This window comes from Topomyia yanbarensis, chromosome 3 (assembly GCF_030247195.1).
Source record: "Topomyia yanbarensis strain Yona2022 chromosome 3, ASM3024719v1, whole genome shotgun sequence".
Taxonomy (NCBI): Eukaryota; Metazoa; Arthropoda; class Insecta; order Diptera; family Culicidae; genus Topomyia; species Topomyia yanbarensis.
Window position 1 is genome coordinate 135659602 of NC_080672.1, and position 13781 is coordinate 135673382.

Here is a 13781-nt window from a genome sequence, read left to right on the forward strand (position 1 = left end):
CAACTTGCTTCGGCTTTTGGGCACCACTTCCGTTGGATTAATTAAATGTAGTTGGCGCACTCTCTGAGGAGGACACCTTGGCACCCTTACGAGGCGGTCTAGGGGAGACTAGCTTTCTCCTCTTCCTAGATACCCCCGGGTTAACAAAAGATGTTCCCTTTTGTGGATCGTCAGATTCTTGCTCACCACGTGCCAAAAGAGCAAAGGAATTTTCAGAAGGGACAGATGGCGAAGCATTCTTTAGCATTTCTGCATAAGAGTGCCTCGAGCGATCCTTAAGGGAGCGCTTAATTTTATCCCCGCGTTGCTTGTACGCCGGGCATGACTTAAGAGCATGCGGAGGGCTTCCGCAGTAAATACACTTGTCAGTTTCTCCACCACAAGCGTCATCCTCATGCTCTCCCTCGCATTTGCCGCACCGTTTTTTATTGCCACAATAAGTGGCTTTGTGGCCCAGTTGCTTGCAATTGCTGCAGTTCACTACCCTTGGTACAAACAGGCGAACAGGTAGGCGAACCTTATCCAGGAGGACATAGTTGAGAAGAGAAGACCCGGAGAAAGTCACCCGAATCGAGTCTGACGGAGAATATGTTGTCTTATCATCAGTTTTTGCAGAATACAATTGCGTGCATTCCAGAATCTTCACCTGTTGAAGTGAAGGGTCCTTAAAGCAGCCAACCGCGTACTTCAACAGGTCTTTGCACTTCAGACCCGATTCGGCGACGACCCCATCGATCTCCACTGCCCTACAAGGCACATACACCCTGAATTGCTTCGAAAAAGGCTCGCTGCGAGCAATTTGGTTTGCCTGGTCGAGGTCATTTACTAATATGCGTATCTTATTAGCTCGAACACGTGTTATCTGAGCTACGGACGGGTAGTTAGAAGTCAGCTCCCGTGAGATCTCTAGAATATTAGGCGATTTCGTGTTGGGCCGGACATACACCACCCAGGGTCCATTTGAACTGGCTGGGTATGTTTTAATACATTTATTTATTTATTCGATCTTCGGCAGATACCGTACAGATTAAGTGTTAATGTGTTAAAAGTTTATAATCGCTAACTTATAACTAGATTTAGTAATATGATAGTCAAAGAGTTCGGAAGTTTCATTAAATTTGCGGCAACATCTATCTACCGGATTATTCTGGCCGTATGTTGTACGGTGCCTAGGGATCCATAAAACCGGCCGGTTTCTTATAACACGAGGAGGAACAAACAAATTAATCCTTGAAAGAATATCGGGAGAGTCAATATTGCTCGACAACATATCAAAAATGAACATTCTTTGCAAGAAGGTACGACGTGACTCCAGCGTTGGCAAATCTAGTAGCATACATCTATTATTATACGGTGGTAAACGGATAGGGTCGTTCCAAGGCAGTTTTCTTAAAGCAAACCGTACAAAGCTTCTTTGATCACGCTCTAATCGATTGCTTTGCACGGCGTTGTACGGCGCCCACACTTGTACAGCGTACTCCAAAATGCTACGGACCAGTAGGCAGTATATAGATTTCAGAGTGTAGAAATACTCGAAGTCAGCAGTGTTTCGTTTCAAAAAACCCAATGTTGCAAAAGCTTTAGCCGTTGTCGCTGTGATGTGGTCGGCGAAGCGAAGTTTTCTGTCAAATAACACTCCCAGGTCACGGATAGATTCCACATACTCGATGACACACGCTTGAAGGGTATATTCGCAGCTAGGGTTCGTCGCGGTGCGGATGTAGGCGGTAAATGGATAGTCCGCACCGCAACCGCAAAAAAAATAATAAAACCGCACCGCTTACCGCAACCGCACTGCATTTACCGCACCGCACCGCGCGGTAAATGCGGTAAAATTCTGTATTTTTGAAAAGTGTGTTGAAAAATTGCTAATTTGAATTACCAAATATAATAAAATATTACTCTTATTTACAAGTACATTAACTTCGACGGACTCCTCAGAATGTAACATATATTAAAAAATGTCAACTTTGCAAGTTTTATTAATAAAATGCCGTACATTTTGAAATAAATACTTTCGAAACAAGGTAAATCTTAGCATAGCACTGAAGTCATATGAAATGTAGCTGTACTTAGGGTTGTGGTACCGGTAATACCAGTACCGAAAATCCCGGGAATACCGACCCATTTTTGGTACCGTAATACCGGTACTGAAGAAAAGCCAGTACCGGTATTTTCGGTACCATACAATTTTTTTATGAAAAATATGTGGACTCTCTAGGGGGACCTGTTTCAAAATATCGGTCTGCAAGATGACTTTTAATTATATTAATTACCTTCTATAAGTTAAACATTACTAGCTCCCGTTGTACTGAACGGCATGTTTAAATTCTTTATATTGTTATTATTAAATTTTAACGATCTTGTGCTAAATTTCATAATATTCACATCTAGCGTAACCCGATCAGAACATCATAACAGAAAGCTATCAAATTTATATCTCATGTAGATATTTATTACTCTCTGTGTTATCTTTATGATATACCGAGCAGGAATGCAAGAAAACTTATATCAAGATTATATCTTCTGGTGCTATCATTGGATTAATAATATGATATTAATGTACGCATACAACGATGATGTTACAGTAAGTTATATATTCTTTCACAATCATCTTTGAATGCTAACGGTTACACAAATGACAGTCTATTTGCTTATACACTGAAGTCTCTTTTTATGCGTCGAAATTCAACTTTTTAAAGCGAATTTTCGAAGTTTTTGATTTTTTTTATTTGGATTTTCAAAATTCCGCGTTTTGAACATAGACATGTTTTATATGCAAGTGGTCGGAGAACTTGTCAGTGAGGTGTTTGATGAACTTACTTGGTTGCAGTTGAATTAAGAGATGACACTTGCCTATTTTCTGAGACACTCGTCTGACACATTACGTCGAGTAGGAGGTAGTATGAAACAGTCCACATGAAATGAAGAAACGCGAATTTAAATCAAAAAGCATTTTAAAACTAGTTTTTATGGCTTAGTCAAATGAGTATATAATTAATTTTCCTCTAATCTAAACTGCATATTGCGAAAACGAATTTTCAGGTCACAAAAACTATTTGATATATACTGATCTCCAAATATATATTATTCTGATCTCCAAAATTTTCGTAGCGTATTTTGAGGATATTGATAAGACTTTCAGTGCGATTTCTCCAATTTATGCGGGTTTTTATGAACACTCAAACCTTATCCAGTTTGTGGGTTTCTAGGTTGTGCGTTTTTTGAATTTTTAAACTATCGCGACTTTTTTATTTTATCCTCCGCATAAAAAGTGTTAGAGTTTACTTGAGTATTATAACTCTTCATGCCCCGTAAGATAAATTTGATATTTAATGGTTGAACTGACAAGTGATTTGAATGCGTTTTAGATAATCTTTGAAACTTTAATGCAAAAATATTGTTAATTTCCTCCTTAAAATTCAATCAAATTTGGAAAAAATGTGTAACAGAAAAAACATGAAATATTCAAGAATCCGTCCCATCAAAGAAACATCAACAATTTCTCGAATTTTCTCACGTATCTGTTATATTCGCAGTTGATAGATATAACTTCTGTGAAAGATTTTGCATTTCTAGCAATTTATTAGGTGCGAGATAATTGTACTGGTTTGTTTAGTCTTGCCCACATCAAAAATGCCAAAAAGAGACAAAATAATGAAACCTCAAAACTCATATGTTGCTTTGAATTTACGAGGAATCCTGGATAAGATTTGTCGTATTCGCCGTAAAATAATGTACGTAAAATATCCGCTCAATGTTACCATGTGGCATCAACAATATTTTTAAAAACGTACAGGAGAAGCGCCAAAGCACACTATTTGAAATCTAAAAATAGCCCCTCTTTCCTAATCTGAAAAGATATTATAAAGCTAGTCAGTCTATCGTCATATAGGCAGCTGTATTAGTGAGTAAAACTGAATAAAAACAAAGCGTATGACACCAGGAAAACAAACAGCATGTAGGCTTGGGCACAGTTCAATGTGTGCGTTCTGAAAACGTCTGCTGCATCTATAATCGTTTTGCCCTTGACGAATGCGTGGAATATTATGCTAACATTAAACATCAGTCGAAAACAACGTCGTTGGTTCATGCAGGAAACTTCCCCATCAAACTCAGAATACCCAGGTTCAAAGCGGCAATATCGACAAATAATTTGCGTGTCAGAGAATTTTTTGTTAGAATTTTTGTTATTTTAACACCTAACGGATTCTACTTTATAACAAAATTTGATAGGAAATTTTTCGTAACAAAATATCAGCATGAGTTATAATTGTGTTATTTCCTTCTGGTCGGGAAGAGACGTAAAAATTTGCTATGATTTTTTTTATGAGCGCCGTTCTGATTGGATTCCATTTTTTACTGGGTGGCACGCAATAAGACTATTGTCTAAGTCATATCTTTGGTTTGCTCTTAAACCTTTATTTATAAAATAAAGAACAGCGATTCAGCAGCTAACAATTTTAGACTTGGTGAGCTACTCCAAATGGGGCGATTTGTGATTATTAGTGATAGGAAAATTCAGCAAAACTCCATAGTTTACAGGAAAGCAAAGAGCCTTGGTATGCAGGTCGAAACCAATTTACAGAAAATCAAGAGAGTAAAAGCGAGCAACCTGCTCGGATTTACTGCCATTCTCGCTTTGATTTACTGTTATTAATAGTGTTTCTTAGTTTTACCATCTGTTAAAGTCGATAAAAGTCGCACCGCTTAGCAGTTATTGATTTCATAGTGGCCTAGATTTCGAAATAAAAGAAGGTGCCATACGAAAAATATTTTCTGCTGAAATGAGTCATGCCATTCCGAATCAATTGAAAACATTAAACATTTGAACATTGAACATTTGATCAGCACAAATCAATCATCTGAGAATAAGGTCATCAGTTTGAGCATTCAATTTCATTTTGAGGCTCTTTTCGAATTTGAAAAAAGGGCTTCAGTACCGTAGTACCGGTTCTCGCCAAAAAGGGTCGGTACTGCGAACCCTACCTGTACTTCATCATTATACATACAAAAACGTTCTTCCGTAGCAATCAATAGGAAAACTTTTAAGTTCTCCAAATTAATCAAAAGTTCTTCAAATTAATCAAAGTTCACAGTTGAGAAAATGTCATCGTAAACGATTCATAATTCCACGATTGCCAAGAGCAATCGGGAGAAATGATGCATTTTTAAATTGGATTTGACAGTGCAATTCAATTGTTTTTCAATGATTGTATTGTGCATTTCATATATTTGAAAAGGTTCGCTTGTAAATTTTTCAAAGTGTTCAAAATAATGATGCCAAATTATATTGGACACAGCTTATAGATTTTATTTCTTAGTAACAGATTGTTTTATCATATTAGAATAAACAAAATGTAAAAAATCAAGTAGCGATAGGTCGAATACAGATTATATTCGGATTTCTTTTCCAATCATTGTGAAGTCCATGGAAATTAGAGCAATTAAATGTTTATTATGTTTCCCTATTGTAAGGTAATAAGTTTCGTCGTTCTTAAATGGTAAAAGTCAAAGTTTTAATTCACTTTTTAATGCAGACTGCAGACTTATCAATTATTTTTTTTAAGTGCGGTTGCGGTAATACCGCGCGGTAAATTCTCATTTCCCGCACCGCATCCGCAAGAAAAAGTTTCTTACCGCACCGCAGTTTTTGCGGTGCGGGTGCGGTAAATACCGCGCGGTTGCGGTAAATACCGCAACCGCTACGAACCCTATTCGCAGCGCCTTAGAGTTGTCGAGCGCTCGAAGCTTATCACCTTACATTTATCGACATTGATCTGCATTCCATTCAGCGAGCACCACTCTTAAATATTGACTATATCCTCTTGGAGCACAGCTGAATCGAGTCCCGAAGCAATGGAGCGAAAGATTTTCAGATCATCAGCGTAGAGTAGTTTTCCAGACTTGATGCGGGTACAGAGATCGTTGATGAATAATATAAAGATAAGTGGCCCTAAGTGACTTCCTTGAGGGACACCGGTTGGCGTTTCAAATACGCTTGAGCATATGGTGCCGATTCTAACAAAAGCGGATCGTTCAGAAAGGTAAGATTGTAACCACCTGGTTACCCACGGAGGAAATTCTAATCGCTGCAGTTTCATAACCGCAATGTTGTGCGGCACCTTGTCGAATGCTTTGGCGAAATCAAAATATATTGCATCAACTTGCTGGCGCTTCTCGACGGCTGGAACTAGAAAACTTGTGTACGTCATCAAGTTCGAAGTTGTCGAGCGTTTCTTTACAAAGCCGTGCTGACGTTCATCAATTATGTGTGAAGATGCAGCGTACATTGCGTTGTAAACAAACTTTTCCAGAACTTTGGCCAAACAATTCAGAAGCGAGATCCCTCTATAGTTTTCAATATTATGTGTGTTTCCTGCCTTATGGATAGGAACTATAGCAGCTTCTTTCCACACACTTGGAAAAACATTTTCCGTGATCGAGCGCTTGAAAATAATGTTTACTGGTACAGAAAGCGCTCGGGCACAATGTTTTATGAACAAAGGGGGCAAACAATCCGGACCTGGCCCTTTCAACGGGTCAACGCTGGATAAAGCTATCAAAACATCGGCAACGTTTACGTTAGGGCAGGGGAGGCTGATATTATAGGTTGGCAGTGTTTCAAGGTAGTCTCTTGCGATGGGTAGACAGGAGGGCTGGTAAATACATCTCGAAAGTGATCTGCAAAAAGATCCACCGATTCGGCTGTGGACTGTGAACATTTGTCTCGAAGATAAACATTTTCTGGAATACCCCCGGAGCGTCTTCTGCTATTTATAAACTTCCAGAATGTCGAGGGATTATTTCGCAGGTTGCATTGGACTTGGTTGAGATACTCACCGAATGCACTGTTTCGGGCTGTTTCATATTGCAGCTCAATTTGTCGAAGAATAACTTTGTTGTCGTCGGTTCTGTGATGAAAGAATCGCTTACGTTGCTTCCGTAGTACGTTGCGCAGCCGGCCAAGCTCAGCGTTCCACCACGGGTAGTTATAATCTACTTTTTTAGTGGTACGTTTTTTAGGAACATTGCAACGAAGAATTCCATATATGGCCTCGTAGAACGCCGAAACTGCCTGATTCAAATCATTTCCATCCAGCATATCGTTCCAGTTGACTGCGCCAATGGCCGATGAGACTTCATCGAGGTTGCATCGAGAAAAATCGAAGTTGAGGTCGTCATTAGTTGTATCAGAATCGTCGCCGTCGTTAGAACACGCGTCAAATCTTAAGACGAAGGGCTTATGGTGAGGGTCTACCTTAAGTATAGATGTCGGAGGCTCCATCAGTTCGAACACGTTCGTGTCGTTGACGAAGGCTAGATCGAGTGTCCGTCCGTTCACATTGCTAAGAGAGCAGATTTGATATAAACCATCAGAGACCAAAGTTTCTGTGATGGCCGTCTCTTGCTCCGATGTCGCATTTTCTGGAATGTAGCACTTAAGATCGTCATCGAAAGACCACCGGAGATGAGGAAGGTTATAAACACCAACAACTAATACATTGTCTCGCCTGCTGGCTTTGTCAAGAATGCTCTGAACCGCGGAGGAGTGTACGTTATGCAAGTCAGGATCACTATTCGGCCTCAGATAAATGCAGCAAATAAATAAAGACCGACCTGGCAGGGAAACGCGTACGACAACCTGTTCCAAACATTCACATCCAGGCATTTTTAGTTCAGTCGCAGCAAGATTTTTCTTTATCGCAATAAGAACACCACCTCCGCGGCATAAATTGCTGGTAGAAGAATTACGATCGCAACGATAAATAGCGTAGTTCGTCGTAAGCTCGGAATTTAATATATCATCGCGTAGCCAGGTTTCAGTGAGAACAATAATGTCGTAGTCGCAGGAAGTAAGGGCAAGCAAGAAGGTCTGAGTTTTCGTTCTCATTCCACGGACGTTCTGGTAGTAGACGGACAGGAAATCTTCAGAGGTCAAGTGTGTGATATGAATGGATCGATGAGAATCGAAGCTTATTTGGATGTTAGCGGCGTCTCCACAGTGATCAGGGGTGTAATTGGGGTGTGCGGAGGTCTCCAAAAATTCTGACCGGCTCGTCCAGGGAGGACTGGGGGATTCAGGGGAGGGAGTAATTTCGGGTTTATCCGGTAAATCCATGGGAATATCATTCCCATCCAATGTTACTGCGCCCTCGGCCATTTAGGCACGAGGATAACACGTGGTGTAAACGAGAGATGAAACTTATATTCAGGGGAAAGGGAAGAAGTAGAGACCGATCGGGGAAAGGGAAATGAAAAAAAAAATAGCTTATATAGCGTCGTGTCCGGCTATTCTGGTATTCACTTCACCAGCCTGGGCACCGGCGAACAAAGACTGCCTCAAACAATGGTTGACCTTAACTGACAATTATTCACTTTATGCACGGCACTAGAAAACGAACTGCTTCGATCGAGAGCTCGGAGAGTTATGCATAACTAATTGTTACAGTTGATCACAATTTAAGCTTTACATTTTTATTTCAATCATAATTGGAATCACTTTTGAAAATTGTTATTTCCATGAGACTACATCCAATTGGCAAAAATATTAGTAAAACCAAATAGTTATGCTCACCCTTACTTTGATAAAACTACTATAAAACATAAATAAATCGAATTAGGATCTGTATTGTAGTCAATATAGAATAATTGGCTCGGACAAACTTTCTGCTCCTATGACAAATGGTTCATGACCACTAAACGAACAAACATTTCATGAACGCTCTGTAAATGACCGTTTTATGTCGAGGCAATAGTCAAATGATATCTCTCTCGGACTTGTAACACGCATCATTCATTTTTTGCCCATTAATTTGCCCTATCACCCTTTGGCCCTCTTTAGCTTAATAAAGATAACCCCAAAGAGCCGAAAGCTCTGCCAATGTACGCTGTTTTTATCCTTCATCGATATATCATCATATGGTAAGCCGAATCGGAACAAATCGAACAAGCAGTGCCAACAAAACCATACTGTCATCAAGCTGGACTATTTCGCCGAGCCGATAGACGACCGACGGAGTCTACATACCAGCTAGTGACTATAGTGTACAAGCAAACTGAACCCACGGAACGGGTTGGAAAAAGAAACAACATAAAAATTGCACTCACACTCAAGCTCTGCATGATACCATCCGGAGTTCTTTTTTTTCCTTCTCCGGTGATTCGGTTTCTGGGGTGAACCACGCCAAACACCCCGTTGCATTGCATCGACCACCAGCGTCATCGGTGCGGTGCCAGTTTCCCTATTACAAACAACACCGCGTTGTTGGCTTTCCACGTTAATCCACTTCCTCGTGGTTCCTTCCATTTCTAGGAGCAGGCCAGAGTGAGGCCTGCAAATTTGTTCTATTCTGCAACGGCAGCAGGACACTGTGTTATTTTCCACTTTGGGAATGCAGAGGGCAATGGTTTGAAGGGATGGTAATATTTTACACCACCAAACAGATAAATTTATTAATAAAAAAAACGAGTAGCTACCAAATATAGGTCAACATTTGCTTTTCGTTCCCGCTTATTCCACTGTTCGGGAATCGCGCCGGAAACTCGTTTAAGGACACCACTAACATGACGGCAAGTGCAGTACTTGGTGGTGAAGGAACGACTGAACGACGATGGTCTGCAACGAGAGGGGGTTTCACCAGGCACTAAACCACGCAACAGCAGGAGAGGAGCTATAGTTTATGTACACCGTGGCCTTCATAGGAGGCTCCAGGAAACGAAATGTCAATGTGTTGTCAGTTACGAAATAGCAATTCGTAGTATACTTTAGTCGAGTTTATTTTTTCATTTTTTTATTTCGATTATAGAAGTTTTAACCTTATGGTTATTCGCCTCTTCGGTTTAGACAAATCTTATATGATAAAATTCTAACTAATTGTGCGGGCTCGGGACTCGATCGCAGGTGCGCTGCGTACAAGACAATCGATTTACCAACTACGCTACGCTCATCCCTTCTATTTTTTCATTTAAATATTATCACAATAAGAAAAATGTATGCTATTTCTGTAACAAAATAATTATATTCCGTTATTCGTAAGTCCTCATTCAGTTTATTGTGGTTGAAAACAATTTTTGGCAATAAATTGCCTTACTCCACTATCTGGGGCTAGGTGTCATTCTGAAATCCAAAATATTTCATATGCAACGAAACTTTCGCACGGATTTCATTCATTTATTCACTATTTGATTCAGAAACACCTAACTAGAATATTGGTAATAGTTGATATATGTGCTTTAAAATTAGCCCATTTTAAAAATCAGTGAAATTAAAAAGTTCACGATCAAATGAAAAAATTCCATCCGTGAGGTAGCTATTTCAGGTAGAGCGGTCAAAAGGAAGCACCTAAGTGGCTCTATCAACTATGGGAGGTTATATACATGAATAGAGGTGCCGTGTGTTTACCCAAATGATTCGTTGCTCGCATTCCAAACGAGCAACATCATGACTATAACGTTCGGACGGTACAACAGCGGTAGATATTATGAATTTTCGGTAGCAGTAGCATTAAACCACACACAGTTTAACCATAAGCGAATTTTTCAGATGCCAGTACAACTTGCATTCGGTTCCAAGCTGTGTGCAACGTTTATCGTACGCTCTTCGCCCTGCTGTGCGACTTGAAACATTGCATACAAAACCGAGCATAGAAATGCGTAAGGTTCGAGTCGTGTACACACGGTGATTTACAATGTAGGGGATCGGGTGTGTTTGGATTGAGTTTAACACTGCAGAAAGCGACATGTGCGTCGTGCTAGAAATACAGTTGGATACTTTTAGCAGCAAAGGGATTGCTCTCAATAACCCGTAGATACACAAAAATTTGGTTTTTACACGTTTGTTGAAGAAAATTGGTCTTTCAAAAATAACATCTTTTAAAGTACCTTATCTACCATCTCATTACCCGGGGAGTAATGAGAAGGGACCCAAGGTAATCTGGGAATATTTTTCAGGTATAACACTAAGGAGTTCCCATATTTTACCACGATAATAAGGAAAGCGCGTTTTGTGTTTCATCGAACGAATCGCCTCAACGGAACTGTTACTATCCGAAAGTGTCGATGACCCCGAGGGTATACTGAATAGTAGCTAGCTCTGCTGCGTAAACTGAAGCAGGGTCACTGAGTTTGTAGGAGGTGGTAAATATACTTAAGCTAGTGGACCCGTCGAGGTTTGATCCACCAGTATAAAACATCTTACAGCAGTTGACCTCTGGAACCACTTGCGGGCGTATGTGGAAGAATCTCATTTTTCATGGTTGTACAGAAGAAAACAGTACATTCAGAAGTATCTGAGAAATGAGCACGGTTGGAGTTTGTAAGAAGAAGTGTTGATATTCTGCGCCATGTAGTCAAAGTGCAAGAACTTGAAACGTGCCTGAGAATTGAACTCGACAAGTTTTTTGAAATTTTCAATTACCAATCGGTTCAAGCTATCGCATCGAATGAGCAATCCCAAACTCGATTTTTCAGCGGGGGAACGCCCGACAAGACTTCGAAACTCATTGTATGGGTCAGGCCAGGCAAACAACGATATTGAGTTTTTTCCAGTTTGATGAAATGTATGTTCACAGCGGAGCGAAAACCGAAGTATACGATACAACCCAATTAGGACTCCTGGGTAGTCATCACACCCGGTTCCGAATAATGTGCAAAGAAAATTGATCCTTCTGATTCTTGATGCCTAACGTGGCATCCGCAGGTACTTTTCCAGTCAAACCAGACCTCGAGATATTTTGCTTTGAAGACCTGTGTAATAGTTTTACACATTAATAGAAGCTGTAGTTGTGCTGGTTTACGCTTCCTTGAAAACACAACTAGCTCAGTTTTCTGCGTAGAGAATTCGATACCCAAATTAATAGCCAAAGAAGATTAACTATCCAAGGTATTCTGGAACGGCCCTTGTCGACTTACAAGTGTGGACCCCATAACACAAACCACGCCGTCGTCTGTAAGTTGTCTTAACGTGCAGGAGTTGTCAAGTCATTCATGAATGTCGTGGAAATAAAAATCGTATGAGAGGGGCCTTAGACATGAGCCTTGTAGCCTTCTCGAACAGCTTTCGAATAAATGAGAGCATTTCAATTGGTCGATACGAGTTGTGATCGGAGGTTCGTTTTCCTGGTTTTTGGATGGCACTCGCTTCGCGGGGAAAGTGTTACCCTCAAGAAACTTTATTAATAAATTCGACAAGCGTCTTTTGGTAGAGTCTGGCATATTCTTCAACAAGTTGATTCTGTCTAGCCCTAAGGCTTTATTGTTGCAGAGCGAATGAGAACTCCACCATCGTAAAAGGTGTTTCGTTCGCGCTTTCGTGGGGAGACGCAGCGCTGTAGGTCCTCTGTGTCTGGGAAGAACCAGGACAAACTTTTTTGGTAGGATCGAATATCCAACGGATTCGCTTTCACAGTGCTTCACATACGTCGTGCCGTATCCCAGAGAATGTTCATCGATGTTTCTCTCGTTAATCCGCCAACGAACTGGCGTCAGCAGTACCGTTTCATGGCGCACACACCAAACTCTTCATTTGCATTTCTAGCGTCGTGTACTGTCGATAGTAAGTGGCTAATCCGTTGTGACAGTAAACCGTATACGTGGCGACTTTCTCTGCGTGTGCATCTGAGCATTCTTTGGCCCACCACGAATTGAGATACGTTTTTTGATGTTCGCTCCGGGTATTCGTTTCATCCGAGCTTGAATCGCAACATCGAGAATCAAGTTACAATAAAGCTTGTACTCTTCCTCCGGAAGTCGACTTGATAGTTTCGAATATCGCGGTGGCGTAGCTCTTCCAATCGATGTTCGGTGTGATCTCATACGAACCAGGATTGATTTCGATTGACTTGAACCGTTGGTGATTGAAACTACGATCGGATGGTGTAGCAAAGGCTACGTTCCGCAAGCCGATATATGCAGGGACTTAGACGGCAACCTTTTTACGAATGAGAGTGAGGTAATTGAGAGGTGGAAACAGTACTATGACGAGCATCTCAACGGTGAAGCAGCAGAGGACAAAGGCGGCATGGTAACGGATCTTGGAGCACGCGCAGAAGATGATAGGCTGTCGCCCTCTGTTCTCCAAGAAGTCAAGGAGGAGATTGGACGGGTGAAAAACAATAAAGCTGCCGGCAGGGATGCATGAAGCCTAACACGAGCTGAGCGGCCGCTTTGAACGAACCAAAAGCAATAAGCACTGACGCCGCTCGTGCTAGGTAACATTCGTGCTAGAGTTGTAGGATTCGAAGAGCTAGTACAACGAGTTAGCACGATAAGCTAGCACCATGAGCCAGCTCGGTAAGCTGGCACGAGTAAGCGCGGTGAGCTAGTTCAGTGAGCTAGCACGAGTTAACTCAATGAGCTAGCACGTTAAGCTTGTCCGATGAGCTAGAACGGTGCAGTAGTGTAAGCTATGGAACGAAAGAATAGGACAAAGCAAGAAATATGCGTTGGTGAATGTGCGACAGGTTGCTGAAAAAAACGATGCAGGCATCATTACTCACACTAACGCGTTTTTTTATCACACTAACGCGTTGTTTTTTTATTCTGCTTTGCTATAGCTGAGCTATAGCTCCGTGCAGCGTGCTAGCTATCACCGTGCTAGCGAGAGCTCTCGCTCATCGGTGCTCGTGCTACTTGCTAACTCTAGCTCATCGGAAACCAGCGCAAGCACTAGCTCAATGAATTTAGCTCTGGAACATTATGAGTCAGTGCACAGCAATAGGACACGGAACAGCACCGTTCTTGTGCATGCCTGGCTGCCGGTGTAGATCAACTGCTCAGCG